The following is a 25,553-nucleotide window of genomic DNA, read 5'->3' as shown; positions in this document are numbered from 1 at the left end:
GTAATTTCAAATTACAATAATGGAGTAATTTTCAGGACAAATTTTCTAGACAAGTCTATACCATGGACAATCACATAGTCTATTAAACAGAACAGTACAGTTTGTGGAAAAGATAATACTCCAGATCATGAGATAGCACCAGATTTCACATTATGATTTCCAGATGTCTTTGTGAGCTTAATGCATACAGCATTGGTTTAAGTCTAATCTGCATGGCAGAAATGCAAGTTGTTCCAATTTTCTCTTCTCTGGGGCTGTGTGCAGAAACAGGAGGGCATTGTTCTGCTGCTTCGGAGAAAGCAGTTTACCTGAAGCACAGGGGAAAGTCACACCCAGCAGTGTCCACATCCTCATTGGGCTGCAGAAAGCTGGCAAATCTGCCCCTGACCTTTATCTCCCCACCTCAGCAGCCCTTCTTCTGCATGCTTGTCTCCACATGGTGTCTCAGTCACCCAAGACATTGGACAGAGCTGGCCTCCCTGTTCTGTCCCCTGCCCTAACCACTGGAAGCATCAACATTCTCTTTTGTTTAGAATGCTGAAAATATCTGAGTTACAGCAGCCTGTCACAGCTGTCAGTCTGTGACAGTCTGGTTCTGTTATTCTAAGCAGTGTGTGTTGATTCAGTTGAAGGGACAGAGAGGGTGGAATTTGGCAAACTGAACATCATATATACTCACTAGAAGCTCCTGGAGTGAGTGTCTGTGCAACCAGAAGGCAGCTTCCCAGCTGTTTCCAGAGTGCAGCTTTGGAAACAAAGTTCCCTGAAGATCTGCTGTAAAACCATGTATTGCATCAGTTTCCTGGAGCAGGGACTAGGTGAAGTCCCAGTACATCAGTGGCAGCCTGGGGGATTTACAGCACCTGGCAGGGCAGCCCAGCATCCTCCTGTGCTCAGAGGGGCACAGATGTCCAGAAGTTTCTGGTGGGTCACACATAACTATAAACATGAAAAAGTATTTCCTCTGTTACATTATGCTGGAGAGCATTTCACTGGTACAGGTAGGTGGGTGGATAACAGTGCAAGGATAGGACAGGACATTTGCTTTTCAATTCTAGCACTCTTGGGCTGGGAAGTGAAAAAGAGCTCTGCAAACAGAACAGGTGTCTGACATGACAGTGCAATGGCAAAGAAAGGCTCAAGCTACTTTTTCTCTATGGAAATCTCTACCAAAAATTGTCGGTTTGGGGCTTTATGAACTTCTCTCTGGAATCAAATATTCAGTGTGAATTTACAGAGTGTGAGGAATAAATATTTTGGCTCCTTCAATCCTGTGTACAATACCTCCCAGGGTTTCAGTGAGGATTTTAGCATCTCTTGCAGTCTTCAAATGTTATGCTGTGCAAGGATGTGCTTATACATAATTTTGTAATTGAAATGGCATGTTTACTGTTCTATTTCATGCTTGATTGTGTTTTTTAAACACCTTTACTCATGCTGTTAGAAGTGGGATTATAATTAAAATGTCCTGTTGAACACCTTGTTCAGTTCAATGAAGGCATAATAGAAGTATAAATACTTGTTCTCGTTGGCTCTGTGATGTCAGCACAACAAATGCAGTAAATGTCACAAAACAAATCTCTCTTTCACCAAAGCATCTGTCAGAAGGGAAGGGAAAATAGAATCTGTGACTGGGCAAAGAGGGGCCCTCCCCTTTGGAAAAAGGAAATACCTTGAGATGTTATCTGTGATATAGATGCATTAACTAAGGCATGAAATGATTGATTGATTGATTGATTTAGCCAGTTATGAATCAAAAAAAAAAAAATAAGAGGAGAATTTGTTCTTGTACTCACAGTCCCTTGGCCCAAAGACTAAGTAGCACTTTCTCCTACACTTGCCATTAGGAAATGCTGAATCTGCCTGTGAAGTGTTAAGGAGCAACTTATATTTCTTAATATTCCTGTTTCCTTAAAATATATACAGATATGCAGTCTTCAGGTCTTGATCATGGGGTGGAACTGAAACATAATGTCCAAACATTTCTAAGTCAGCATCCAGTGGCTTCAGAACTTCTGCATAGCAATAATGGTTTCATTTTCTTTGGGTTTTCTTTTACAGTCTAAGTTACCACCAATGATGTGATGTCTAACCTTTCTGGCAGGCACATGTTCAGTCTTAAGGAGCTCTAAATTACTTCACAGCTTGAAAATCCATGTAAGAAGGGATGTTCCAACATTTAGCCTAATTGATGCTTTCTTGGGCAATTTACTTGGATACCTTGGCTCAGTTTCCTCCTCTGAAAAATCGGGAGAACAATGTCTGTCTTCCTTGTGCTCTTTGATGTAATAAAATTTTACTGTACTAAATACTAGGCTCAACACTGCACAAACCCCATGAGGTTTTGGGTTTGTGTCCTTTCAGAGGACACAAGAGGGTTCTCAAAACCAATCCCAGGATGTGTAATATTTCTGTGCCAGAGCAGGACTTGCCAGTCAGTAGCTGCCCCATAGGAAAAGCCCCCATGATCTTTATGAAGCAGGCAAATAAGCTGCTTTCCAAAGGGTGTGGAAATTGCCTTCTGTACCCAGTTTCATTTCCAGCTACTTCAAGTGTAGCAGAAGTTGGACAGGCAGAGGGTTCACAGAATTTAGTCTTTAGAATGAAAATGGTGAGCAAGTGACAAAGTAGGAGGTTTTTCCCCCTGGGATGAGAGAGGCAGGTGGGTATATAGGACAGTCCAGTCCAGACCAGAAAAAGATTCAGCAGCATCAGGGATAAGGCTACAGAACACAGAACATGCAGGACAAAATGGAAAAGAATGTTGCCAAGTAGGATTCCAACAAAACTTAGTGTATTTGTTTGAATGTCTCATTATATGTACAGGTGCAGCTCTACACACCCACACATGCTGCATTTATTTCAGTGTGCGATCATATAAATGCCTGCAGGTGTGATACAGAAGAGATCCCCATGCTGAGGCATGAATATGGAGTTCCACATCTGTATTGGCTGCCTGGCTCACACAATGAGCTAGTGCAGTCAGTGAGTTCTACTTCCACCTCCTGTATGCACTTCAGAATTAAAAGCAAAGGAAAGTCCATCCTGGTAACTAAATTTAACAGGATGTTGTGGTATAGAACTGAAATATATGTATGGGACAGTCACCATTACTTCACTGTCTTGCACATTATATACAAAATTAGGACGCAACTAATTTCAGATAAAAATGGCCACATCAATTAAATGTATGGTAATAAATCCATGGCGTTGGAATTTAATGTGTCTTTTGGGACACCTAAAACTTCAGCTGGGCTTCAGTGCAGTGACTGGTTTCTCACTTCTGGTACACACAGAGATGGCTTCTTGTCTATAATACTGTCAGATAGTCCATAATACATGGGGTGAAAATAGTGGCTGCTGCAAAATCCTGCTTCTGAATCCACTGACTTGCTTACATGTAAAAAAGTCTCAGCCATGGCATTACACTTATGCAGCTGGTTTCATTAAACAATAACATGATGCTAACTACTTGACTACAAACACCCTCCTTTCAGTGTCAAAAATGTAAAACAGCTAAGGGATATAAACTGGGGGCAACCTTTTGCTGCCTGTAATGTAATTGCTGCCTGCAGAGACTCAAGGTTGTCAAAGTTTCCTACCTTTTATAAGACCTTTAGTGATAACTTTTGTTTCCCAAGGAGAAAAATAAACCTACTAAAGCTCCTTTGAACATTTTAGCAGCCTTTCATAGTGTTAGCTGTGATAATAATGGTGTCACCTTCCTAATAAGGATGTATACAAACTGTGTTTTAGGAGTCCCTGCTGCTTTCTTTGTGGAAATGATCTCAGATGCTTTGGGATTATTTGGCAGTAACTTCTCTTTGCACCAAGATTTCACAAAGATCTTCTCTGTTATCTTCTCTTCAGCATATTCCTTTGAAGATCTAGGGAGAAAATGTGGTGCTTGACCATTCAGTGAAATCTGGTTTGCATCTCCATCTAGCTAAAGTCTGGGCTGTCCTGTGACAGAAAATGTGAAGGGACTAGAGTGCCCTTCAGAATTCAGCAGAATTTTTACATAGTGTTGTCCAGGCAAAGGAATAATGAGAATATGGTCAATTGAGATTTCATAGGAAGCAAAGGAGGAAAGAAAGCACAATTTTTTTCAGGACTGAATGTCATTGCTTTGCCCAGAGGGACCCCTATGGCTGCCATCCATGGCTCACAATAGCAAATGTACTCTGTGCAGTGACATGGGCAAAGGGAACACAAGTGGCTGGGGCGGTGGTAGAAATAACACTGTGCTAATGAAGAGTTTTGTCCAGGCAAATTTAACCCACCCAGAATTAGCCTGGGTATCTCTCCATGACACATTTGTTTTAGAGTCACAGCATGTTGCAATTTTTAGGCTCTGGCAGGCTCCTATGTAGGAATTGTGTCCAAGAGCCTTTATTTCATCTGCTCCAATTGGGAAGAGCATGGCAATTTCTTTTGGTTGAGACTTTGCTATAACGATCTGAGCTTTAGTCACTGTGAGACTGGCCCTCTGTAAAGCATTCACTTGGTGTTACAACCAGAGACAACTGAGCTCCAAAAGTGAGTACAGGCTGTGTCTACTTATTAAGTAAAGGAGCATGTGGAGAGCCCATTACTCAGTAATTGGTGCTTGCTGCCAGTTAGCATTCACCAGGACTTCCAGGATTTGTATAGACCTTGCAGCCCAGAATGGCCTGGGATTGTTCTTGCCTTATTTGCTTCCACTATAATCAGCTGGTGGCTCCCTGCTTTGCAGAGCTACCAAAACCAGCTTGATCAGACTGAAAGGCACCTGGAAGTACAGGATGTCCCCAAGGAATCCATTGAGAGGGACATGCAGCTCTGAGAGATTTTGTGGCTAAGATTGTGTTCCAGTTTTGTGAGCTTGCAGGTTTCTACCCCTGCCATGGAAGAGGTAAATGATGACTGGGACTTGTGGAAGGTGATGCTTGCCTGATTGTGTAAAACACTAGATAGGTCTTTAAAGATGAGACCCTCAAGTGGCATGTGACTCTTTAGGTGAGACAAACTGCACTTTATGGGGAGACTTGAGAGACAGTGTGGTAAGTCTTTACAGAAAAGCCTGTATAGACATTTGACAAAAGCACAGCTCTGTGGGGTACATGGCACTTGCAGCTTTGCTGTGGGGAAGCCTTCTGTTGGCCATGTCCCAAGTGCTGCTGCTGCTCCCCAGGTGGCGGCTTGGTGAGGTTTGGATAGGTGTCCACAGCCCCTGGCAGGGCTGGCGGCCTCAAGCAGCCCACTCTGCTGCCCAGGAGCAGGTGGGCTCCGGGAATGCAGGGGAAGAAAGGGGCTCTTTCACACGCCTATTCCCTGCACTATTGCATTTATTTGTTTATTTACAACATAGGCAGCGTTAGCCCCAGAGGCTGGCAATGTATGCAGACCAGCTGCTCTCCCCAAGCAGGCGGGCTCTGCCGACACCTGAGAAGTGAAAACCTGTCTGCGCCGCAGGTGAGACAGCAAATAACGCAGGGTCCCGCCGCGGGAGTACCGCCCGCCAGCGGGGCAGCCGCAGCCACGTCCGCTGCCCCCTGGAACGCCGGCCCGAGGCCCAGGGCCGGGTCAGAGTCCCCGGGACCGGGCAGGGCCCATCGCGGCGCCCGGGCGGGCGGCGGCCCCGCCATGCCCGGCCCCGTGCGCTGTTCGCCGCAGTGCCCGCCAGGTGGCGCCCTTGCTCGCCGAGTGGCGTGAGGGCGGGCGGGCCCGAGAAACGCAGGGCGCCCACCCCCCTGCCCGCCCTGCAATTCCGGCAGCATTACAACCAAAGTGTTTTCAACTTATTATTATGCATGAGTAAAAATTCCATGAATGTGTAACATTTTCGCCTGTATTTCCCTCTTTTATAACATCATTTAAATTCCTTATTAATAATTTAGCAACGTTCTGGATTTTAATCACTTTTCTCATCCCCGCGGTCTCTACCCGAGGCAGCGCTCTCCTCCTCACCTGAAGGTGACATGGAGGCAGGGCTGGAGCCAGGGACACCCGCCCCAGCTCCCTGTCCGGCTGCAGGGTGTTCCCTTCATCAATTGGAAATCCAAAGTTTACCAAACCTAAGGCTTGAGTAGGTTACCATTAGTAAAAAATTAATTTTTTTATCTGAGTTTAATTATGGTGGTATTTCTTTGATAGCTTGTTACTGTAAATAAAAGAGATAAAAGGAGCCCTTCACTCGAGCAGCTTCAGAGTTGTGAAATATGTACCTAATTAAAACTATTGGTGTAAGAGGCTAATAAAGCACATGTGCCTACTAGATGTCTTATTCTAATGAATCTCGGCTAACTTACTCTGAGCGATGTATTTTGGTGTTGGTAGTAAGAGCTGAATAATTATGGAATTTATCATGAGGTGCTCATGAAGAACCACGGGGATCTGGGAGGGTAAGGGAAGGAGCCCCAGCCATGGTCGGGTGCAGGAGGAGCGGAGCGCAGGCACAGGGGCTGCCTGCGGCCCCCGGGTGGCCGTGAGCCCCGGGCCGGGCCCCGCTGGCTGCAGCCGTGCGGCGGGGACAGCCGGAGGGACGGCTTGAGGCGGCCGAGTGCGGGCCGGGTGCGGGGGCGAGAGCGCTCCCACTGCCCCAGGGCGCTCCGCCCCAGCCAGCTCCTCACCCCCTGGTTTCCCCCTTGTTTTCGCCTGGCACGGGTGAGGAGCGGGCCACAGCATGCGCTCCTCAGACTCCCAAACCCAGTGCAGATGGGTTGTCTAAAGCGTTTCAGATGGAGTTTTGGTCTTGTGCCAGCAGCTAATCAAAGTCTTAATTCTGGAGAATAAAAAGGCCGGGCTTTCCAAGCTTCCTCCAGCTGGTTTCTGCCGCGGCTGTGGACGGCCGGCGCTGCTGAAAACCCTTTTGCTGTGCCGCTCCCAGCGCCACGGGCTGGATGCGGGGCTGAATGCAGGGCTGGATGCAGGGCTGGATGTGGGGCTGGCACAGCTCTCAGTCCCCTGTGCAGCCAGGCTGGGCTTGAGGTCACTTACCTGGTCCGGCTGAAGGGGTCAGCTTTGCACAGGCCTGTAGACCGGCACCCTCAAATCCGTGCCAGTCTGACCTGTAGTGAAGTCAGGCACGTGAAAATGTGTGAGTCGGGAACCCTTGTCTGAGATACGAGCTTTGCCCTTTGGAGCAGTACAGGCTTGTCAGGAGAAAGGGTATGTACTGAGAGAAACCGGGCAGTAATAAAGGGGCTGGTTAAGCAGAAAAAGAGCCCTCAGACTAGCACATATTTTTATTGCTTTTTTTGCAACAGAGCAGTGAAAACATCCCAAGGCAAAATGTCTATTGTAGGCTTTGGTGTAGTCCCCAATAACAAGTATTTAAACGCTTGCACGTGTGCGTGCCCTGCCGGCGCCCCCCATTAGCGGCACGGCGGGCGGCCCGTGGGTTGCGCACCGCGCTCTCCCATCGCAACCTGGCACCCAGAAATTGTGTGGGGCCCCAGGCACGCCGTGCCTCGGCCCACGTGAGGCTGCGGGGCTTTGTGTACAGCCGAGCCATCTGGGCTCTGCTGTCTGTCCCGGAGTCAGATCTGATGAGTTCAAATGACTCTCTGCAAGTGTGTGGTAGCTGCAGCTGCTGAAAGCGCTCCGGCAATTTCTGATCTGCACATGAATTTGGAGGTTTTTTACAAGTGCTGCATCGGCAGTTTTTCTGCAGAATGAAATTTTCACTATTGCTAGTATCAGCTGGAGAGACGGGTGGAACTTGTTATCTTCCTTGCAAAATCTACCTTTTCACAGGGAAGAGATCGTTTTTCATGGTTGTACAATCTGTTAATGGCGTAGACTGAGAAAGAGATAGGAAAGAACTAGTCTGTTTCTGTCTTTGTCCCTGACTTACTGTTTGACCTTAGTAAAGTCTCTTGGTCATTCTGGAAACCTGGTTTTTCTATCTGTAAAAAAAAAAAAAAAAAAAAAAAAAAAAAAAAAAAAAAAAAGCAATAATACCTATATCAAAAGAGACAGTCATCAATATCTAGAAGTGTCTGTAAAATTTCAGGCGAAAGTGTTATGTATTGTCACACAAACAGTGTCTGTTCTGCTTTCTCAGAGACCTGTAAAAATCTGGTTTTTCCTGCTGAGAGAATTTTTTCCATGTTGCTCAATCAAGGATCATTTTAATATATTTTTCTGCCTTTCAGATACATGTCAAATATTTGTGTCTGTGCAATTTTCATGGTCTCATATCTTGTCTCTTTCTGTATAAAATATATGTTGTCAGCTGAGGGGAATGCTTTTTCTTTCAGTTTCTTTGTAATTACCAAAAATATTTTTAACCTGTTAAAATATTTTTGTGTTGCTGGCATGATGTGGTACGGTATTGAAACCTCATTACTTTGCAACAAACCTTCCTGTGCATTGTGTTTACCTTCTGGTAACATTTCTAATAAGAAACCATCACCAACAGAATGAAGGGGATACTTGCACTGTTGGGTCCAGTGTGACTTTGCACATGAAGATATGCAGAAATAAATTACACTCTCATGTAGCTAAGAGAGAAATATAATCAAATAGTTTCTGCTGGCCTTTCTTCAAGGCAGAAAACCTGTGTGTGTTTTCTAGACAAGCATTATTTGTACTGTGGTCTGGGATCTGGCAGCAGGGATTCCTGTGCCCTGTGCAAAGTTACTTTGATTTCAGCATGACTCCACCAAGAGACCCCAGCACAGAGAACCACCCCCTTTGAGAGGGCAGTGAGCTTGGGTCCTCAGCAAGGCCTAGATTTGAGGCACTCTGAACTAAAGTTAGGGGTAGAACCAGAGCAATAAGAGCCAAACTCAGTTACTCTAACAAAGACAAAGGCAGCAAGGAAACTTTCCACCAAAACCAGGTTTCCTAGATGCTGATAGCAGATGGCCCTCCCATCCTGTCCCACAGGCTGGGGGTGTCCTGACATTCCACTCCCAGTGTAACTTGTTCTCACATCACAGAACTTCTGATTTTTTATTTTTAGTAAGTATGATTTGATGAGCTAAGCATGCTTTTAAATTAATTTAAGGCATAAATTACTAATTCTGTTGTTCACGTTCTCAGAGATGGTTAATATAATTTTGTTTTTCCTTTCACACCTAAGCAAAAATCTGACATTGATTTCATTCTTCTTGTAGTAGAGAGAGGAGTGTAACCATAACCAGAGGTGACCAGTACTGTCTGAATGTGCCTTGCAATCTCTGCTTTTGTTTGATGAATTGATGTTCATTTTGATTTTTTATGCTGTACCCATATCCATTGCCTTTATTTTGCATTTTCCTGGCTTTACCTTGGCTCTGTGAAGCCAAAGACACCTGACATTGGTAGTCATGTTTTTAAGATTATCTGCTCAGGAACATCTCCTCAGAGAAGTCTATTTTCACTATTTTGCACATCTGAAAGAGCAGCTTGGGACTGAATGAGCTGTTGCCTGGACAAGTGTGTGAAGAGAATTGGTTTAGACTGGTACTGCAGAAGGGAGCTGTTTGTGAATGGACTCAGATGCATGGAGGTCTGAGAATGATAAATGCAAGGCTTCATCCCTCTGGGTCAGTGGTCTGTGGCACAAGACAGAGAGGAGACAGAAGTTGAGGAGATACTGCTGTCTTGAAGTCTGTATTTCAGGTCACAGTCTTGTCAGGTCAACAAAAGTCACACAATGTGAATGGTGCCAAAGCAGACTTGGTGGCTGTGCATGAATATTTATCCTCTGTCTTTCTATGATAAACTTCATTTTGCATTCTGACAGAGCTGTCATTACACACCTTTTTTGAAGACCTACTAGGAAAAAAACCCGAAATGTGCTTTGTTTTGTAGTACCCTAGGCAACGAGCCAAAATGTAGGTCTGAGGAAACCTTTGTGTCATCCTCTTCTTGGAATTTTCTTCCAGATCTTCTGTGTTGTACGGGATCCAGCCCTTTCCAGCTGAGCTGTGGTGACCCTAGACATTGTCCTGAGATATGTTTTGGGGCTGCTCTGGGCTCTGGTGCTACTTGCAGCAGTTCTTGAATATCTTCAACTGGTCATCAGTTGGAGGTTATGGATGGTGCTTGACCCCTGACTTGTGTCTCACACATTTGTTTTAGACCCTGGTGCTGACTGGTGGCCCAGACTGCCTTCCCCCATTCCCTTGAGCTCATAGATAGTTCTTTGGCATGTATCCAAACCTAATGCAGCATAGAGAGAAAGGTCTTCAGGTTTCCAGAGTGTGTACACACATGTGGTCAAAGCCCCAGCTCATTAAATTAGTATGTGCAGTGGAGAGCAGCTACTGATTTATGTTTTCATCTACGCAAGGTAAATTGGATTGAAACTTCACACTGTTTAAAAAGGAGAGCTGAGATTCTTGCTTACCTTTGAGTTCTAAATTAGCAGGCACATGGCTAAGCTTCATGGACCTGAAGAAGCTGGTTCTGAGTTAATATGATGCCCATACTGTTGATTTCACTGGAGCCTTTTGTATCAGAAACCACATGTACACAGCCTCACATTGTGAAGCAAGATTAATTTAGCTGTTGGCAAATTATGTGTTGTATAAGAATGTTCTGTGAATGACTTTTATTGCAAATTCTACTGCTTAATTTTTGCAATGCAAAGTACCAGTAACAGGAACTACTGGTTTCAGCTGAACTTTACAGAAATGTGACTGACAGGCAGCCAAAATAAGGAGATAAATGGTGGAAAACTAAACAACATAAGGACCACTGAGTCAGATACTAAGGGCCTCAATATAAATGCTAACATGGAAGATGAAGTTAATGGCAAAAGTTTTAGAGCTTCAGACCTCCTAAAAATACAGAAGGCATGGCCTCTAAACAAAATGTGTATTTGTGGTTCTCAGCTATAATTATAAGGAGCAACACAGGGGTGACTACTGAGACTATTTCCATGTTTCAGTTTAATATGTTATTTTAATGTTTCTAAAATCTCTCCACTTTTAGAACCAAAATTCTTGTTCTCTCTCTCTTTGAATTGTTGTAGGAGTAGCTGAAGTGAAACAAACTTCCCATGATCTACCTACCTTGAAGAACAGAACCACTCTGGTAGGAGTAAATTATTGGTATGGAAACAGTTTTTGGTGTGCTTCCTAACTCTACCAATTCAATACCCTTGATGCAAGTGTTCCTTACTCATATCAGTGAGATGGAGAAAGATGACATTTTCTTGCTGTCTATATTGCTGATGATAACTTTTCCCTTGAGTTTTACTCAGCCTTAAGATTGTATTGGTTCCAGTCTTCATGGTTATGTGTTCACCTACTCCAAACAAATATCTTCACCAGTGCCTTTAGACACCCTTTACTAGTTGAAAACCACACCACATTTTCCTGCCTGCTCTGGTCCCTCCCCATACCTGTGCCATCAGAAGAGGCCAAGCAAGCAATCCCTAATGCATTACAAGTAAAGCCAGCCTGGTTAGCTCATATCCATGTTCATCACCAGGTGAAATGACTCTGGCTGCCTTAGCTTAAACAGATTAGGTGATTTGTGATCCCTTTTGCTAATGGAGCAGTATGTTGGGTTCTTGGAAGACAGCAATAAGTGCTATAAACAGGGCTGTCAACTCCCAGAGGAGCTTTCCTATAGTCTCAGGTTTTCACAGCACTCCCATCCTTGAACCCAGTATTGCACCCCTCAACTTCCATGTTTTTTCTATGGATGTTGCCTTTATTTTTACTTTAGCTGCCAGAACTAAAGATATATTTTGACATTTTAAATGAGTCTTCTCTGTTCAGGTTGCTCTGCTTGTCTGTTTTAATTAAACTGGGGTCTTCATATTAGGCTCCTTCAGTTCATCTCTTCCAGTTTCAGCTCTTACTTTCCATTTGCCTTCATTATACTTTGCCATCCTTGAACTGCACTGAACTCTTCCTCATTTCACATCTTCCCATACAATATTCAGATCTGCTATTCCTCTGTCTAATTTTACCATGGCTGATGTGAAAATCATCTTTGCTAGAGAAGCAGCAGTGAGGAGACAAACCTTTCTTCTCTTTGCCACATTCGTTCTCACTCTTACATAAAATCCTGGCTGAAAAAAGGGCATTCTCTTCTGTGATCATAACTTCACATTCCTCTTTTTCCTGCTACTCTTCCATTTGGAAAACATTTTAATACATTCTCATCCATGAAAACTATACTGTTTATGTTTGCAATTTTTCAATGTGCTTGGTGTTGGTGTTTTTCAGATGAACGGTGTATTAAGATTTAATCTGAGCCTAGTCAGATAATATTGACCTGCAATGAAAAAGCTGTATGAATGAGATAGCAGCAGACAGCTAAAAGTGCTGAATGCCAATTGCTGACTGAAAAATGATACCCAGAATTTGGTGGTGGAGAGTAGATGGGACATTTATGAATGGAAAAACTTTCTGATTGCTTAAATGTTGTGATTTTTTTTCCCTAAGTTTCTCTGTTTTTTCCAGTGTTTGCCAAAATTTGCCTGTGCCTGTAGGGTGGTACAGCTACAAGCTTCCAGGAGATGCTTATCCCTCTGCAGGCTACCACATCCTGATATCAACTCAAAGGCCTCTCTGTTTTGCCACAGTAGACTTCCCCAAAATTAAAATAAAGAACTGAATCTAAGACTATGGATTCCTGATGCATCTCTGTGTGCCCATTTCAGCTATATTTCCCACTGTTCACTGTTAGCAGTCATCAGGAAACATGCATTTTTGGCTCCAAAATCAGGATCTCCTGAAAGAAATCCCTAGGTGTTACAGTATTGCCACATTGTGTTAGGGCCACAAACAATGAGTTAGTCCTTGCCCAAAGCAGCTTTTAATCCAGGTCATGTATATGGAAGAGAGGCAAGGGAAGCTGATTCTGCATATATCTGAGGTGCCTGGGTAAAATGTGGTGAATTATTGTAGCAAATACATTCTAAATCCTCCCCTTCAGTTTTTCACAAATTCCAAATGTGGATGCTGCTCTAAATTAGAAGAAACAATTAAAATGCCTTTCTGAATGCATTTGAAATGAAATAAGTTACTGTAATTTCCCTGGGCAAGCCAGCTCTTTGGAGGGGGCAAAAGTTGCAAATGGAAAAACAAACAAACAAATGAGTGAGTAACTGGGATGTGCTGCCAGAAAATCAGAAACAAGCCTGGTAGAAGGGGGAGGGAAAGGCTCTTGTCTGCCCTGGGACAATTTGTAGAAACTAAAATGTGGGAGGGAGTTGAAATGAACAGGAGAAAAAAATTCCACTGCCTTTTTTTTTATCCAGATAATCACGTTAGCAGGACCCATGATGCTATGAAAGACGACTGACTTCAGGCCTTTGAAAAAGAAAATAGAAATTTCCAATTCTGTGGTTCAGATTTTTCCTTTACAGGGAAAAGGAAACCAGGAGGTGAGTGCCTTGGTTGCAGCTGTAAAGGGGAAGACTGAATAACAATGCCAGATGCCCCAAATTAACAGTGAGTGAGAAAAGGCTGACTGTCTTTCTTGCCTTCCAAATCTTAGACCAGCGAGAAAGGGGGCCATGGCTTAGGTCAGTGTGCAGGTACTGAGCATGCTTCACCTCCCATGAACTGGGGATGGGGAAGCAAAGGCAAGAGTGCTGCAGAGCTGCTGATTGCCTGCTCTCTGAAGGCTTCCTGTTAGGGAGAATCCTCGGGATCAGAGCTGCTCAGAGCTGCTGAGGCATGCAGAGGAGCTGCAGATGGGGCTGAGAGTGCGGCTGGATACTTCTCTGCTCAGCCACCAGTTACAGCATTATCAAATGCTCACTAGAGGTGGGTACCTGCTAGAAGGGCTGAAGGCAAAGCAGGAGGTCTGCTTTTAATGAAAAGGTAGTTTACACACAGCATTTTTCTTAGAATGGTAAAATGGATCTGAAACAGTTACACTCCAGACCCTTACTTTTTTTTTTTTTTTTTTTAGTGCTTTCTTTTTTCAGAACATTGAAAACAAAACAAGCAAAAAGAGGGTAAGGAACAAAAAAGGAGAAAGAAAACTCCCTTCAGACAACAATCACCTTTTGAGTTAAATTCTCATGCTTGGTCTTAGCCCAGAGGGATTTGTCTTGAGTGAAGTTCGAAGAAAATCCTTTCAGCAGTTTCTGAGTTACTTAAATGTAACCATGGAAGTTTGGATTCAGATGCTTTTTTTTACTTATATAACTCAAAAATAGCTTTGCTTTAAAACTTTTAAATTAACCCTCCTTAACTTTTCAACTTGTCACCTATCCTACTGTATGGCTTATAAAATTTTAAAGCTAATAGTATAACAAACTCAAATAATGATACTGCAGATGTTCAAATGAATCTTGGGGGAAATAAATTATAGGAGTTGCTGTGGGTTGTTACTGAAGAAAGGGCGGCTGCATGCCTTAAACCATGTGTTCTTTCTGGTCTGAAAAAGGCTCAATTTTTTTCTACTGTTAAGAAGCATAAGTGTTCTGGGTGTGGACTTTAATACTTGGCTATACATACAAAATTAAGCATATAAGTCCTGTTCCTTTTTTTTCCTCTGGATAGCCCTGATTTAGACTTGTCAAAACATTTTCTTAAATTTTCCTGCTCTCTTTTTAACACAATCCCAATCAGCAGGCCACTTAAATATCTCCTAAATATTTATGGACTTCAAAGTTACTGAAATGCTCTGTGATTCTCTTACTGTTATTATTTTATGGCCAGCAGATTGAGGCAATAAGAGGTGAAGTGTCTTGGTAAGTAATGTTTTTTTTCCATTTTCTTTGTCCAATCCTCCTGTTGCTCTCTGATGTTTCTTCCTCTTTGTCTTCTTTCCAACATTTCTGCCTCACTTACTAGTCCCATTCTCACTGTCTCCTATCTATCTTTCAACCATCTTTCTCCATTTATTCTTCTCCAACAATTGCACTGAAGAGAGCCCATGATAGAAATTATTTTTACTTTGGCAGCCACTTTTTACTTTTATCTTTTCCCTGAATGTCTGGGATGGGTCCAGGCAGCTCTCCCCACTTTCATCATCTCTCTTCACATCCCTCGTGACCCTGAGCTCTAGTCAGCAATCTGATGTCTGCCATGGGAGCAGCTCCCATTATCCAAAGCCACAATCAGACTAAGGTGTTGTAACACTGTGTGTTGCTTTACTTACTTACCACGCTTGCTCTGCTGCTTTCTAGGAACTGCACACCTGTGCCAGGTTTTTCTCACAGAATAATAATGACAGCGCTGTCGCCTTTTGCACGTCTCTCCTCCGTGCTCCTGTGCCCATCTTCCTCTGCTGAGCTTTGTGGTTCAGTCTCCTGGCTGGTGCAGTTTAGCCAGGATATGGGAGACTTGTATTTAGGCTCTGCCTGAGGCAATTTGAACTTGAATCTCTTGCCCCTTGAATTTGCACCCTACCCAAGAGATTATCAACTCTTCTGCGAGGAGGGTGACCTGAGTCCTTTCTTTGAGTGGGAAAGCTTGAGCTTGACTTTTCAGTCTTGTACTGGAGACACTCGCCTGGGTGGGGAAACCACGTCTGCCAGGGCCTGCCCCAGTCAATGCTTAAATCCAAGTATGGAGGTATTCCCTGGAAGACAGTAGCAAACCCCAGGTTTCTTGCTCTCAGTAGTGCTTTGACAACAACCACACAGAACAATCAATTTAATCCATTTAATTATTCCATACGAGCTGGAACAACTCCAACAGGATGGACCGGAGAAAGACCCTGTTAAACAAGATCCCTTTAGAACTGTGCTGAGCTCACTGGGCTGCCATGGGTCAGTTCCCTCACACCCCAGAGCAGCCATGGAGCTGCCTCAGCACCACTGAGTTGACAAGGGACTGGGGACTGAGGACGTGTGGAGACTGGAGGGAAGGGAAGTGTGCTCCTCCACTGTTACCCGTGCTGGCAGGTTTGTGGCCGTGGCTGAAACACACATCTGCCAGTGCTGCCTCAGTTACCATTCTGGACAGGAGTGGCAGCAAAGATGTGGTGGAGGGAAAAGAATTCTATTAAAAGACAGGGCAGCACGCTGGAGCATTACAAGGCAAATTGCTTTTAAAGGTGGAAATACAATAAAAATAGACTAAAGAATCTTAAAATACAAAATCAATGCCAAAACAGAGAAAGCCAGAATGACTTCCAGAACTCAGCTATAGGCAGTTGTCCCCCAATATAAGCCAGATACTGTCAGTGTGTGGGAGACATCCAGGAATTTTCTCTCCTACAAAAATATTAGGGACATTATATGTTTTAACTGTAATGGAAAACTAGAGCTCTAGCGCTCAGTTCCAAAGAAGAGCACTAACTATTAGAAGTGATGTGGTACAGGGTGTGTGTGTGTGTGTGGCTGCTCCTTTTCTCCTCGAGATTCTATAGCTTCCTTCATTCCTCGCTTCTCTCATATTACAGAAAGAAGGTAATTTTTCCTGGCCATTTACTAAAGCTCATTAAAGACTGAAGAGAACAAACAATGCTATTCCTTAGAGACTACCATTCAAAGTCATTCTACAATTCTCTGTTCTAATACTTGAGACAAATTAATTATTCCTTAGTGAAAAGTGTATAATTCCTATTCTTCATTTTTGGGGTGGGGAGTGGGGAATAATAATAGGAAGTTTATATCTGAGTCAAAAGCTGTCTGAGCTGAAGGGAAATGAGAAAAAATGTGTGTTCCAAGAAGAGTAAAAGCAATTACTCTAATAATAATTCTAGGGATATTAATGTCTTTTTAAAGTAAATTGCTTTCAAATAAACACCAAAGTTGAAGGCATAGGAAAGGCTGGTTTATTTATTAATCATTCCAAAAGTGCATTTTTCTAAATGAACAAGTGCATGAGCAACTTCGCTGGCACATATTAAATTTAGTTAAACGGCAACTTGTAAATATCTAAAAACTTCTGTAACCAGAGACTAATTTGTTTAACGTGTTGAAAATGTTCTGTGGATGTGAGGAGCTACATATTAAACTTCAAAGCAAAATGCTCCAGAGATTACACCATCTTAAAGACTGCATATTGGAAAGGCCTTTATACATTAAACATAAAGGACTTTTAATTCTCTTCTATTTTGAATACTTGTCAATCTGCGTGACTCATGCTTAAGATTGTAAACTATCATTTTAAGGTGTGATGTCCAAGTTGGGACCTGGACCATGATTTGCAAGGGGCTGGCTTTTCTCTTTCATCTCTATTAATTAATCCTGTTTCAGTTTGCCCGGCGTACACTTCTGTTGACATCACCTTTTCCATATACTTTAAAGAGTCCCCAGAGAGATCTACTGCAGAACAAAAACTGGACAGAGAATACATTTGGAAACCATTTTATTTCTCAATTACCAACCAAAACGTATGGAAAAGATTTACACTCTATCTGATTTACACAATAATTATACTTTGAAAGCTTAGAAATAAATGGCTTGATCCCTGAAATCATTAGTTACTATACCAAATGTAATTGGTGTAAACTAATGAGTTTACTGGATGGCTGACCCTTAATTACTGATTATAGTTAAACTCTAGCCAATCAAAATTTCGTTTACTTATAAAAGTACAGTGTAGTATTAACAAGCATTACATTTCCAAGCAAGCAGCTTTATGATTATTTGTAGCACACAACTCAAGCCTGTTCAGGGCTATCAAAAGCAGCTTTTTAATAACAGTGCACTAAGCAACCATCATTCTCATACCTCAGCTTCTATCAGACAAACAGAAAGAAACCACATAATTAATCATCTCATGCAATAGAAATAAAGCATCTGGGCCAGATCCAGGTGGGATATACACAGCCTCCTTAGTTCAAAGAGCTGCAAGAGGCTGGGGATCTGCCTTAGGATAGGATAACTGACAAGGGGAATTCTGGCTCTCTTGGGGGAGCAGTATGGGGTATGGAAATGAAATACTGATTGATTGTGTGCAGTCCCATGTGATGTGGAGAAACCTATCAACAAAATAGGTTTAATAATTCCTTAAATTGAGGAGGATTTCTTGGGCAGATTCAGTATGTGGTGATAGGACATACGATTACTGTACTGGCAATCCCAAAAATCCAGAAGTCATGACTCCTCTCTATTTATTAGATCAAATGGAGAATATTTTTTTGAAATAAAATACTAAATGGGAACAAATTATTTTCATTTGTCTCTGGTTGATCTTTAATAACTAATGTTTTGCCTAACCAGGAAGACTCAAAATTGCTACTAAAAAAGTTGAAAGCAGATTTCTATTTAGACCATGATTCCAAAGTTGGAATTTTAAACAGGTACACCAAATATTTTAATAAAATCATAAGACTTTGCAATGCTTACAGTCACATCCTTAAAGGTACTTAGGTAAATGACTCCAGTGGTTTAAGGATGTGAAAATTCTCCATCTCCAAGATCATTCCTGTGAATCCTAAACTTCAGATAGGAGATTGATACCAGAAGTCACAAGCAGATCAGAAGAAGGATATGTATTTGCTGGAGCTCTGCACTGTATGATGACCCAACAGACCTCACAGCTGCAAGGGTTAATTCTGTCACGATTGCAGGTCTCTCCTATTTCTGTTTTTCTCTGTGAACCTTACCTGATGGCCCTTTGGAACAGGTACTGTAACACTTGCCCACTTGTTAGTATAAACATTTTCTTAAAACTCAGAAATTTAGGAATCGAGTAGTTCTCAGAATATCTGCACACGGGTTAAAGTGACATTTTTGTATTTACTGAACTCCTGTTTGTGAGATGTGTCTGGGGTCAAGAAAAGGTTAAAGTTGTTTACTGCCTTCAAGCTCTGGTCTTAGAAGTTAATTCAGAACTGTGCTTTGAGCAGCTACAGACAGTAGTAAGTCCTTGCAGCAGTGAATTGCTGGTTTGATGTCAAGGTCCTTGGGCCTTAATCATAAAATTAGTTTGTTTCTTAAGGAAACCCTAGCAGGGACTTTATGGTTATATAAAGTCATTATACTATTTTACAACACAACTTTAAAGATGCTTCAGAATGATCAGAGTTTGTAGGAAGGGATCATGTTTTTTATTATTTGTGGAATATCCTCAAGCTGTCATAGCTACAGCACTGCCACTTGGAATAGCTGCTCCACAGTTCAAAAGAAAAGACAAAGGATTTGTTGAAGCCTAAGTCAGGCAATTAGGGCATATCTGTCCAGAGAAAGCTCATTGAATTGAATGGATTCCATGTACTTCCTGACAACTGACTCCAGTTTTGTAGGAGCTGCATATTTGGGGCAATCAAGGTGTTTTATTACAATTCCACAAGAGCAGATAGAGGGCCTATGAAGCTCTACAAGTGCTGCTTTTCACAGTTCTCTGTTGGAGAATTCAGGGGTGAGTAATTTTGAAAGTCATGGAGAAAGAAGCAGGCAAATTTTCCAAAACCTCGAGAGATCCTGTGAATGCAAAGACAAAGGAAACACTAGACTACACAAAAACTTGCCCATCCACCCTCTGCACAGCAGCGCTGGTAAGAACAATCTTGCCATTTCTGATTTGCTAACACTGAGACAACACCCTCCAATGCAGAAGGGACCATTGATGTAGGAGGAGGGGAACACACTGCAGACAGGTTCACTGTCCCCAGCCTGCCATCCCTGTGGCATGGGGGAAAGGGCAGGCTTCTGCAATGACTGGTGCAACAAGCACCGAAGGGCCCCACTCCTCCTTTCCTGTGAACCCTGCATAACTCTTTCTGTGGAAGAAAGCATCAAGCCCCATCTTGTTCATGGAAATACAACATATTTGAAAGCCATAGTTAATAGATAAACTGTTTTCTGATTGGATGAGCCACACAATAAATCTCTTCCCAAGCCAAGTGCAATGCAGCTTATTCAGTTACAGTGAAATGAGCCACTGTCACTTTGCTGCACTTGCATACATCAGGCAAAATGCTTCCATCTTCATCAGTCTCTTAGTGAAATAGAAATAAAACAATTTTAACAGAATGGTGTCACTGGATCTGTGGCACCTGCTTTAAAAATAAATCTCTTAGCTTTGTCTTCACTATTACTTTCAATAAATGTCCTAGCATTGCCACAGCATTTATCTAGCAGCAGGAAACCATTATCCTATGACAACAATCTATTCCATTAACATTAGCTCTTAATTGTAAGATTGTTTATAAGACAGCAAAAGCTACTGAATCATATTAGAATGATAAAAAGAGTTATAGTCATGGAGTATAGTAGTCCCTCCAGTTATGAAAAATAACCTAAGAGTAGAAAGCTATATTTTATATTAAAAATAATGTAATATTGTTACACAATATAATATTTTAAAATAATTGATTACATCAGGAAGGTAGCTACTAAAGAGTTAATTTTAAAAACTGTTACTAAGAAACTCTTTCTTTGATAAGGATATGGCTGAAAAATGAAATAGAAAGCTTCGAAACCCTTCCTCTTGCTTTTAGCAATGCTGCACCGAGCCAGAGAAATCATAACAACAGAAATATATTTGTCTGGTGGAGTGAACAGAAGAAATGTTGCAGAATTGAGATACCCAGAACCTCACTGCAGAATAGAAGGAGAACTGTCATTCTGATTGTTTGTCATTATTGTTTCATGTCCAGTTAAGTGAAGTTAAAGTGACAGTTGTGTCATAACTGCTGGCATCTATGTAAATTTCAAATCAAATATGATAGAGGCATTTCTGCCAGACAGAAGTCACCAGGCTGCTCTTCCTCTTCGTTTTTGTAACCCTGCATTTTCTCATGCCATTGCTGGTAGCCCTTAAATTAAAAAGACAACTTCAACAGGGGATCTCTGTGTTGTGTGTGCTTCAGTGCTCAGCCTGTACCTTGCTTTCTCTCAGCTTTTTGAAACAATGCCCCAGTGTCAAATTTCCACCAGAAACTGTCACCACGAACATCTAGATGGATTAGCTAAACCTGTGCCTACCCATTAATGATGTATCATACAACAAGAGCCTGTGAAGTTCCAGGTTGAGAATGTCCGCTGAAGACCTACAGAGAAAACAGCTCGAGCAAATGTTCCTCCATTGGTTTACTGCAGCCCAAGACAGACATCTCTGTGGATAGGAGCAAAATAGGCAGAAAACATTGGTCATGGACCTTTCTGTGCATTACAGCATTGTTCAGAGATCATGGGAACTTCATAAAGATATCAGACATACTCCTCCACTGCAATGAGCTACATGTAAATAATTAATTTCTTGGATACACTCAGACAGATATTCTAATTACATAGGATTTGCTACTGGACACACATCTTTGAAAATAATTCCAATGCAATTATAAAGGTATTTTGTGTGGACAACACCATGAAAAAATATTAAATGTGCTATTTATTCATTCAAGGATAATATACTATTTTTCCTGCATATTTAAAGTTACTTGGCTAATTAATTAGATAATACATGCTAGAGTTAAGTTTTCATTTTTCATTGCAACACATTGCATAAATGACAATGTTATAAACATGTACCTCTGCATTAGGTAAGTGCATTTTAGTCAGCTGATTGAGTGAGATTTTTATTTTTGTAATTCCTTTCCAGTTGATCTTTTTTGTGCTGTAAATTTAAATTAGCTTGGTGACTTTACCTACAATTTGGGCCTTCCAAACAGACCAAATTGTGCTTTCCCACCCTTCCATATGTTAGAGTGACTAGTGAAGAGAGGCAACATATTAATGCCAGTCCTATAAAAGTATCTGTGAAGAAAACACTTTTTTACCCCAAAGAGTAAGTTCTGCATGAGTTAATATTAGGTATTTGTCAAAGGACTTTTTTCCCTGTTAAAGATGGAGACATATGAATCATAAAAATATTCATATTTGAGACAAAATATCACTGCAGATATGTCACCACAAAAATCAATTGTCAGTATATGTTTAAGAGTAGCAAATCGGTGTTAACTGATTTGCTATAAAAATTCCTATAGACTGTGGAATGTAAAGCCCTCTTTCAAAATTCACATAGTATTTCAATTTTTTTTTTAATGTAGTGAGCGAACTTGTTATTACCTACACATATTCTAGAGGCCTTTCAAGAGTTTTAATTTTAAACAAAAATCATATGTAATGTCAAAGTCTGATATCTTGCCTGTAGTCACAGAACCCACTTGCAGAACCCACTTGCTGCTGCTGCTGGCTTGTGGCAATGTATCAATTTCTCCTGACAGAAATGTGCACAGGACAAATTGGTGAAGTCATTTCAGCCACATGACGTCATTACAAACACAGCCTTAGCTCTTCCAAAAGTGGACTTTATTGTTAATATAAGTATATATCTGTAATTACTGACATTTATATTATTTGGCTCCTGTCCTAAGTTATAGATACAGTGATGATAAAAGGTCTTACAAGCCCTTACCTAAGCAAACTGTGCTTACTAATTACCTCCCATGGTTCTGGGTTCCTGTAAATAAAGTTACTCATATATTTATAAGCAAGTCAAAATCTATACACATATTTCTAAACGTAACTTATCTTACTCTTTTGGGCAAACAGTGCTGTCTACTGCTTCGAAAAGAATGCTACGAGTGAAGGCACCCAGGATTCTTCCCAGCTTCTGCCAGGATGTGAGTCTGCCATATCACTGGATATCCGACTTAAATACTTTATCCAGTCACATTTTTAAATTGATTGAGGCCTGAACCAGAAAATCCTGTGTGAGTAAAAGGATGCATTACTTTTAAGTAAGGAATGGCTGTTGATTTTTCATCCCTGTTTCTGGACAGACTGGGGTCAGAGGGTTTGTTTTAGAAGTTTGTTTGTTCAAAAGGTGTAGTTTGCAAGACACGTGGATCAGGAAAGTGCCACATGGAAGATGTCAAAGCAGCAGCCTCAACACTTCTCCCTAATGTGAAAAGGAAAAGGAAGTCCCTGAGGTATGCACTATTCAGGGAGAGAACCTAGAGCTCCCATAGGGATGCAGTATTTAGGGAGAGAACCAAGACTCTTCCCCTGAATGCAGAGACAAGTGATGAATTCTGGACTGCCTGGTATCTTAGGGGCACATCTCGCTTTAAGAATTATTTGGATCCCTGTAACATTTTCCAGACATTCAGATTGCAACTACTAAGCCAGCAATTTTATGCTTTCCCTTCCCTGATTCCAAGAGCACTGCAATATAAGCAGCCAGATTTTCTTCTGCATTGTGTTTTTTATCCATTCAGCCAAAATTAACAGTCTTCTAAGATAACGTATGCCAAGTGAATTTAAATCTTGTGGACTCAAATCGACCTAAAGTTGATGGATACATTCATGCCTACTGCTGAAATCTACCAATTACACAGAACTACGTTAACTTACCATAGAAACATCTCATCTAATAGCACAGATGATGTTGAACTAACTAATTACATTATGGCACATAGACAATGAAAAACATAACGAAGATGACAGCACAGCAACAGCAGATGCTGCACAAAAGAAAAATTAGAAAAATATTGCTCTGCAAAATGCTCTCAGTTAAGGTTTCCTCTGTTAAAATTAATCACAAAAATTAGTGATGATCAGATTTCAGAAAAAGATATGAACATTGTAATGCAATTTGGAAAACATCATTAAGCCATTTAAAACTCTGCTCCTTGAGAAGGTAATTCCTGTTTTTTGTATCACCCTCATTTTTAAGACTAGTAAACATTTTAGTGCCTATGGCAGAGTTTCTTGGTAGAATATCTTTTCCAATAAGGAGCGGTCCTAATGGCTCTCCCAGAGTCTGAATTTGGTAGCTTCCAGCCATTACAGGCTTAGATAATTAGACAATGTAGATTTTATTTGAGCTTGGCATTTGCTCTGTTCTTGTGCTCTTAACTGTCAGAGAGCTAAAATATCAGTGATTGTTGATTATCTGTAGCATGCCTTGTTGCTTTATATATTTTAAATTGTACCAGATCCTACATAACAAATCTAAAACTGCTGAGTATGTTTAAATGTAATATGTACATGGAGATTACATCCAGATGATATACTTCTAGACCTATGCTAAAAAAATTAACCACAACACCGGTCCTCTCCCCTTTCCCTGTGGAAGCTTTCCATGAATTCCCAAGTCTGCTTTAAGCAGACTCTGAACATATCCCAGTCTATGGAGGAACATAGAAATAGAATTTTCTCCCGTGTTTAAATCATACCTATGGTGCCATTCAAATGTCGATATTTTATTTTCTATATATTTAGAGGCAAAATGTATCTTCGCCATCCTACGCTTTCCCATTTACATTTCTCCCAGGTAGACGATTTTCCTTTCAATTCTAAATGATCGCTGGGCACACGGCTCCGTGCCCAGCCCAGGCCGGGGCTGCAGGGCTGCGGCAGACCCACAGGTGGCGATGTGGATAAAGCACACCTGGGCTGCGACTGCGGGGCGGGCTCAGCGCCAGGCTGTCCCCGGGCGGGCGGCATTCCTGCGCCGGGGCGCTCACTCCTTAGGAAGCGCTCCCGGGAGAGTTCCGTGTACCTGTGCGGGGCACCGCGTCTGCGTGAGCCGCCGGCAGGGGCAGGTTTAAAACATTTTGTTGTTTCTGATGCTGGGGGGGGGCGCACGGAGCTCGTAGCTCGGTCACGCTGCCGCCACCACGTACTTGACAGGGCAGCGAACGCGCCCGCGGGCGGCGGGGCCGCCCTGCCCTGCCCTGCCCTGCCCGCGGCTCACGTCGAGCGGGGCCCGAGCGCTGCTGCCGTCCGGCGGGCGCTGCATTGGCTGCGCTTACGTCAGCGCTCTGGAATCGAGAAACTCCTGCTCCCAAGTTTTTCTGTCCTTTAGCAGATCCCGGCAGTGCCGCCGAGGGGGCTCCGCCGCGAGCGCGGGGTGACAGGGGCCGTGTGTCCCCTGTGCCGGGCACCGCCGGGCGCGGAGCTGCGCCGCGGACAGCACCGCATCCAGGAGCACTTTGTTATTCCGGGGGTGGGTGTGTTCCAGCGATTCGCGGCTGTGCTTATCCTGTGTGCGGCACTTAGGCCTCGCAGGCGTGCAGTTAATACGCAGGGGGTTTTTCATAGTTTTAAGCGTTCCCACTGAACATTACTTCTTCCGATTTGCCGTCATCCCCGGGCTTCTCTCTCAGAAATGCAGCTGCCTGCTCTGCTGAGGAGCGGTGCCGCCAACTGCGGCTGCTTAACCCACCGAAACCTCCACTGGGGCGGCCACCGCGGGCCGTGCCCGCCTGAGTCCCGCTGCGCAGCTCCCGCGGGGAACGTGTGGCAGCGGCGGCTGGACACGGCCCCTGCGCTCGCAGGGCGAGCCGGGCACGGCCCGCCGCCGCCTCTCCCCGCCCCAGCGCGGGATCCCAGGACGGGGTGCGGGCACCGGGGCCGGACGCGGCAGCGGGGGGCGCCACGAAGGCGGCAAGCAGCGGCTGCTGCGGCCGCGCCTCCCCTCGGCGCCTCCCCCAGCACGGCAGGGCCGCGGTGGCGGGGGAAGCGCCCAGCGGCCGGGGAGGGCTCCGACGGACATCGCTCCCCGGGCGGAGCGGGCCTGCCCTCGGGGACAGCGGGATGACCCCTCGCCGCCAAGTTTCTCAACTGGTGGCCGGGAGCTGGCGGGCGGGGCCAGGCGGGACGGACGGTGCCCTCACGGCCGCGCGCCTCCCCTCAGCGCCCGGGCGGCCGGCGCTGCCCACCTGACTCCGTCCTTCCTCTCCATTCCCCTCCTCCTCCTCCTCCTCGCCCCCTCCCTTCCTCCCTCTTTTTTTTTTTTTTTTTTTTTTTTTCCTCC

General features: G+C 43.2%; 2 long non-coding RNA genes across 2 annotated transcripts in view; both read left to right on the top strand.

The window, feature by feature from the left end:
- The window catches only part of LOC134422789 (uncharacterized), a 44,257-nt gene extending 30,323 nt beyond the window's left edge, over positions 1-13,934 (top strand). Inside the window, exons 5-7 of the long non-coding RNA XR_010028940.1 lie at positions 10,949-11,027; positions 13,193-13,318; positions 13,852-13,934. This is a non-coding gene — a long non-coding RNA (uncharacterized LOC134422789). The remainder of the gene's footprint in view (positions 1-10,948; positions 11,028-13,192; positions 13,319-13,851) is intronic.
- Positions 13,935-19,903: 5,969 nt separating this feature from the next.
- On the top strand, positions 19,904-23,745 carry LOC134423097 (uncharacterized). The gene is made up of 2 exons (XR_010029004.1): positions 19,904-21,134; positions 22,343-23,745. It is a non-coding gene; the product is annotated as an uncharacterized LOC134423097 (long non-coding RNA).
- The last annotated feature ends 1,808 nt before the right edge of the window (positions 23,746-25,553 follow it).

Source organism: Melospiza melodia, chromosome 11 (assembly GCF_035770615.1).
Source record: "Melospiza melodia melodia isolate bMelMel2 chromosome 11, bMelMel2.pri, whole genome shotgun sequence".
NCBI lineage: Eukaryota > Metazoa > Chordata > Aves > Passeriformes > Passerellidae > Melospiza > Melospiza melodia.
The sequence above is the reverse complement of the archived record's forward strand: the minus strand, read 5'-3'. Positions and strand labels throughout refer to the sequence as shown.